The sequence below is a fragment of the Phoenix dactylifera genome, unplaced genomic scaffold (genome assembly GCF_009389715.1).
Source record: "Phoenix dactylifera cultivar Barhee BC4 unplaced genomic scaffold, palm_55x_up_171113_PBpolish2nd_filt_p 000574F, whole genome shotgun sequence".
NCBI classification, from domain to species: domain Eukaryota; kingdom Viridiplantae; phylum Streptophyta; class Magnoliopsida; order Arecales; family Arecaceae; genus Phoenix; species Phoenix dactylifera.
In genome coordinates, this window is record NW_024067976.1 from 1 (window position 1) to 6,918 (window position 6,918).

The 6,918-nt window shown below is 40.4% G+C and overlaps 1 pseudogene; it reads right to left on the reverse strand.

The window, feature by feature from the left end:
- Nucleotides 1–2,337: 2,337 nt before the first annotated feature.
- LOC120106584 lies at nucleotides 2,338–2,435 on the reverse strand (annotated as a pseudogene).
- Between the last annotated feature and the right edge of the window lie 4,483 nt (nucleotides 2,436–6,918).

Below are 6,918 nucleotides of genomic sequence, written 5' to 3' on the forward strand. Positions count from 1 at the left end.
TCATCCGCAGGCCAGCATCCATTCCCCATCTCAAGCTCCAACCTCCTTCCATTCGCGATCAGATCTTGCCAGCGTCCGCGTGCAAGGCCCAACCATCCCGAGATTCCAGCTCTCAGCGTTGGATCCTCCCAGCGTCCGTTTCAGGCCACGTCCGTGAACCAGCTCCCCGAGTTTCCAGCATCCCGTATCTCAGCGTCTCCTCACGTCCGCGGCTTCCGTCTTCCTCGCAGTCCACGCGTCCCAGTTCCAACGATCAAGCCAGCCGTTCAACATCCCCATGAAGCTCTCATCCGCATCCGTCCGCGTTCAAGCTTCCGCGCCTGCATCCTAGAAGCTTCCCAGCCATCCACGGTTCAGCTTCCACGCATCCAAACCGATCCCTAGCATCTACGATCACAGCACATCCCAGCAGCCTCCCGGATTCGCATCATCCGAGTCCCAGTCAGGCTTCCGCGTCCAATTCTCCCGCATCCACAGCTGACGTGTCTCCACCGCGTGCGAATCTCTCGCATCCCCTTCCAAATCCCAGCCGTCCGCACCTATTCCCGTGCAAGCTGGAGGGTTCTCACGAGCTATATGAGGCTCTCTCAGCTGGGGAAGAAGGGGGATTTCATTGGGTGAAAACAGAGGAGGCCCTCTGTCAAAAGAAAGAAAAAGAAAGGGAAACAGGGCCTCCCCTGTTTCCGAAAAGAAAAGAAAGAAAGGAAAAGGGGAGAATGAAAGGGGGAATCATTTTAAAATGAGTGGCTAAAGTCCTAGGTGAAGGGTGATGGAGGAACCTTTGATGTATTGCTTTCTTTGAAGTAAATTCTGAACCTTTGCTCTTATTGATTTATATTTTTAATGTGTTATGGGTTCTTGCATAACTATTTTGTAGATAGATTTTTAATGGTTTATGTTTATTGGCACATGGACTGCTTTAGTATTTGATTTGTCGTAGACGTAGAAGGCACGATGAATGCTTAGAAATAGAGTTCATATGTCCATAAAATATATTCCATGTTTTGATCTATTCTACTTTTACATCCTTAATCAAGAATCGCAGGATTTATTCTTGAATGCGATATTATCAAGGGGGATTCCGGATCCCTAACCATTTCTATTTGATTGAACTTTGTTTATTGATCTATTATTCTCTGTTTTTTAATTTCTAAAAATCAAAACATCATCTTAATCCACATATTTATTCAACTGAAATTATATCTAAAAATTACGCTAATAATCTATAGATCGTTCCCTGAGGATTCGACCTCGGACTCCCGAGATTTTACTATTTGTGCGATTCTCCTGCACTTGGGAGAACAATTTTATTTTTGCATCAAGTTTTTGGCGCCGTTGCCGGGGAACGGCTGATTTATTAGTATAATTTTAGAGTTAATTTTTAGTAGATTTAATCAGTATCTTATTATTTAGTCTTTTTCTTTCAAAAAAAAAAATTCTGCTGTTTTTATTTCCTGCACAGTCTGCATCAAACACTGATATCTGAGTAATCCACCGTCTGATTGCACTCAAATTTCGTCGGCTGCTGTAGGACACATGTTTCTTTCATCTGAACGGTCTGATTGATATTCTGATACTTTTATGACCATTAAATTAATATAAACTTTGCTGCTGTCTGCTTTGGATTTTCTGTGTTTAATTTTTTTGTTTAGAATCAGAATTTTATTATCATCATATCTCATTAACCCTTGTTGCTACTTAAAAATTGATAAGAACTTTAAGAAAAGATCAAGGGTAATCATTAAAAAAAATAAATAAATAAAAAACAAAAAAAACAAACAAATAAATAAACTCTGAAATTTTGTATGCTAGGTTGGAATAGGGACAACACTGGACGTCTGAGTCGACAACCTTTTGACAATTCCTTAGGACACATCCTTGAAATTCCTTCGCAGTATCTCACACCTTGTGAGATGGCAAATTTTCCTGATGATGTAGGAAGTCACCATGGTGATGAAGGTAGACCCCCAGTTATGACACTTCGACAATACTTACATCCCACTAGGACTAGTCAACCTTCATGCATGATTATTCCTGAAAATGTAGGGACACTTTGAAATCAAACCAGGAGTAATTCAATTGCTGCCCAAGTATCATGGAATGGAATCTGAGAACCCTTATCTTCACCTTAAGGATTTTGAGGAAATTAGCATCACATTTAGAGTGCCAAATGTATCGGAAGATGTCCTTAAATTGACCTTGTTTCCTTTTTCCTTAAAGGATAAAGCCAAAACATGGCTGAACTCCTTGAGACCTAGATCGCTAGGAACATGGCAGGATATGCAAAGAGAATTCTTGAAAAAATTCTTTCCCGTACAAAGGACTAACTTTTTGAAAAGACACATTAGTAACTTCCAACAAAAAGACCATGAAACATTTTATGAATGCTGGGAGAGATTTAAAGATTTGCTTCTCTCTTGTCCTCATCATGGGTTTGAAACATGGAGAACCATTAGTTTCTTTTACGAAGGGTTGTCCCCACAGTTGAAACAATTTATAGAGACTATGTGCAATGGTTTATTTCTGGAAAAGCAACCCGATGAGGCATGGGACTATTTAGACTCTCTCGCAGAGACTGCACAATTATGGGATACAGGGGATAGAGTGAATAAACCCTTGCCTAAGACTACTAGCATTCCACACGGGGGCCTTTACAACCTTAATACTCAGGATGATATTCAAGCTAAAATGGCAGCCCTTACTAGGAAGGTAGAGGAAATTGAACTTAGAAGGATTGAACCCGTCAAGACCGTAGAGCATAACAACGAGTGTTGTAGGATTTGCGAGATGCCTGGCCATCTCATCACTGATTGCCCCACAATACCCGCATTCAAGGAAGTCTTGCACGATCAGGCCAATGTTATGAATACCTATCAAAAATCTTTCAATAATCCTTTTTCGGGTACTTACAACCCTGGATGGAAGAACCATCCAAATTTCAGGTGGAGGAATGACCAACCTCAACAAGTATATAACCCAACTCCTCCACCACCGCAACCTCATTATGCACATGCACCCCCTCAAAAACCTAGTCTCGAAGAAACTTTGCAATCTTTCATGCAAGGTCAAGCTAAAATCAATGATGACTTAAGAAATCAACTGACAACGCTGACCACTGCTTTAAGTGCTCAAGAGAAAGGTAAGCTACCAGCTCAACCACAACCTAATCCTCAAATCTATGGCGGTAGCAATGCATCATCTTCAACTTCGCATAAAGAACAAGCAAAGAGTATAATAACATTGCGAAGTGGAAAGATTATTGACCGACCAGTCCCAGAACAAACTCAAGCCATACCTGATTCTGACCCTTTAAAGACAAAAGAAAAGGATAACGAAGAAACTGAAGCACCAACATCTACTGAAAAAATTGAATGTCCTTTTCCTGCACCATTTCCACAAAGATTAAAGCCCTTGCAAAAGCTTGAACCAAACTCTGAAATTCTTGAGCTTTTTAAGCAAGTAAAAATCAATGTACCTCTTCTTGATGCAATCAAACAAGTGCCTTCCTATGCAAAATTTTTAAAAGATTTGTGCACTGTCAAGCGTCGTTTAAATGTCAAGAAGAAGGCATTTCTGGCTGAAAATGTGAGTGCAATTTTACAGCATAACATTCTTCCTAAATATAAGGATCCAGGTTGCCCAACTATCTCGTGCATCATTGGCAATTTTAGGATTGAGCGAGCATTGCTAGATTTAGGAGCGAGTGTGAATTTGTTGCCATATACGGTATATGAGCAACTCGGTTTGGGTGAGTTGAAGCCAACAACTGTGACCTTACAATTAGCTGACAGGTCAGTGAAGGTTCCTAGAGGGATTATCGAAGATGTGTTGGTCCAAGTAGACAAGTTCTATTTTCCTGTTGATTTTATCGTACTGGATACACATCCGGCTTCCAATTCACCATCTCAGATTCCGGTCATCTTAGGACGTCCATTCCTTGCAACTTCTAATGCATTGATCAATTGTAGGAATGGTGTCATGAAGCTTTCTTTTGGAAATATGACCTTGGAACTGAACGTCTTTAGTATAGGTAAACAACCCAGTGATCATGAAGAAAGTAAAGAAGTTGAATGGGTTGAAACCATTGCGGAAGAATATTTGTTAAAAGAAACATTTACTGAATCGGCCGACAATGGTTTAATAGATTGGTGTTCTGAAGGTACTGCTAATGATGTGGTCCCACCTGGTTTAGATAATTCGGATGTTATGATGGTCAATGGGTGGAGACCGAGAATAGAGGAATTTGAACATTTGCCATCTCGAGGAACAAAGATAGTACCATCCTATGAACAAGCACCTAAGCTCGAGTTGAAACCTTTACCGAAGGAACTCAAGTATGCCTTTCTTGGATCCGATGACACTTTTCCTATAATCATCTCATCTGATCTTGATCATGCCCAAGAAAGAAAATTACTTGGTGTTCTAAAGAATCATAGAGGAGCTTTAGGGTGGTCTATTGCAGACTTGAAGGGGATTAGCCCTTTAATTTGCACGCACCGGATATATTTAGAGGACAATGCCAAAACCACAAGGCAAATGCAACGCAGGTTGAATCCTACGATGAGAGATGTGGTTAAAGCAGAAGTCCTCAAGTTGCTTGACGTGGGTATTATTTACCCAATTTCCGATAGCAAGTGGGTAAGTCCTACTCAAGTCGTGCCCAAAAAAACAGGTCTGACGGTAGTCAAAAATGAACAGGGTGAGCTAGTCCCGACTCGTGTCCCCACGAGTTGGCGCATGTGTGTTGATTATCGAAAATTGAATTTGGTCACTAGGAAAGATCACTTTCCCTTACCCTTCCTAGACCAAGTTTTGGAAAGAGTTGCAGGACATAATTTTTATTGTTTTCTCGATGGCTATTCTGGATACTACCAAATCGAGATTTCACCAGAAGATCAAGAGAAGACTACTTTCACTTGTCCTTTTGGTACATTCGCTTTCCGTCGGATGCCGTTCGGGTTATGTAATGCACCTGCAACATTTCAAAGATGCATGCTCAGTATTTTTGAAGACATGAACGAAAATTTTTTAGAAGTGTTTATGGATGATTTCTCTATTTTTGGTGATTCTTTTGATGATTGTTTATTACATTTACAAGCAGTCTTAGCTCGATGCATGGAAAAGAATCTGATACTAAATTGGGAGAAATGCCACTTCATGGTGCCAAAGGGAATTGTCCTAGGACATATTGTTTCATCGAAGGGCATGGAAGTTGATAGAGCTAAGATTGATTTAATCGCCAAGCTACCTGCACCCAAGACAGTTAGAGATGTTAGATCATTTTTGGGTCATGCCGGATTTTATAGGAGGTTCATCAAGGACTTTAGTGTCATAGCCCGACCATTATGTAACCTCCTATCCCTTGATACACCGTTCAATTGGACTGAAACATGTCAAGAGGCATTCGAAAAATTGAAGGCTATGCTTAGCACTGCACCCATCGTGCGACCACCTGATTGGTCGTTACCTTTTGAGATCATGTGCGATGCTAGTGACTATGCGATAGGAGCTGTCCTAGGACAACGCAAGGATAATAAGCCATATGTCATCTACTATGCAAGCAAAACCTTAAATGATGCTCAAATGAATTACACCACCACCGAGAAGGAATTGCTTGCAGTAGTATTTGCATTAGACAAATTTCGTTCTTATATCCTTGGTGCTCCTATTGTTATCTTTACAGATCATGCAGCGCTAAAATATTTATTGGATAAGAAAGATGCCAAACCATGCTTAATACGATGGATACTTTTACTCCAAGAATTTGACATCACTATCAAAGATAAAAAGGGAGTAGAAAATGTAGTTGCTGACCATTTATCACGGCTAGTTTTTAATGATTCGGTGCCACAGTTGCCCATCAAGGACTCGTTCCCTGAAGAGCAATTGTTTGCACTTTCTACTATGCCATGGTTTGCTGATATTGTAAACTTTCTTGTCACGAACCGGATGCCGGAGCATTGGGGATCGAATGATAAGAATAATTTTTTACGTGAAGTAAGAAGTTATTATTATGATGCCCCCTATTTGTTCAAGTATTGCAATGATCAAATCTTTAGAAGATGTATTCCGGATCATGAGATACAAAGTGTACTCTCTTTTTGTCACGCCAATGCTTGCGGAGGACACTTTGCATCTAAGAAAACAGCAGCTAAGGTGTTACAATGTGGTTTTTATTGGCCTACACTATTTAAAGATGCCACGAGTTCTGTAGGACATGTGACCCATGTCAGCGTGTTGGAAGTCTAACTTGTAGGCAAATGATGCCTCTTCAGCCCATTACTGCTATTGAAATTTTTGACATGTGGGGTATTGATTTCATGGGTCCGTTTCCACCATCTTTTGGCCATGAGTATATTTTAGTTGGTGCTGAGTATGTGTCAAAATGGGTAGAAGCTGTTGCCTGTAGAACTAATGATCACAAACCTGTTTTGAAATTTCTAAAAGAAAATATTTTTTCACGATTTGGGATGCCCAAGGTTATAATCAGTGATGGGGGAAAACATTTCTGTAACAAACCTTTTGAGATCCTGTTACGAAAGTACGGTATCACTCATAGAATTGCAACTCCTTATCACCCGCAGACTAGTGGCCAAGTTGAGTTAGCTAATCGGGAGATTAAACGAATTTTAGAGAAAACGGTGAATCCATCACGCAAAGACTGGTCTTTAAAACTTTCTGACGCATTGTGGGCTTACCGTACTGCTTATAAAACTATTCTTGGTATGTCCCCGTATCGGCTAGTCTATGGAAAAGCATGTCATCTACCTGTTGAAATAGAGCATAAATCATATTGGGCCATTAGAAAATTAAATTTTGAATTGTCCGATGCTGGTTTAGCTCGAAAATTACAATTAAGTGAGTTGAATGAAATTCGTCGGGATGCGTATGACAATGCTAGACTTTGTAAAGAACGAA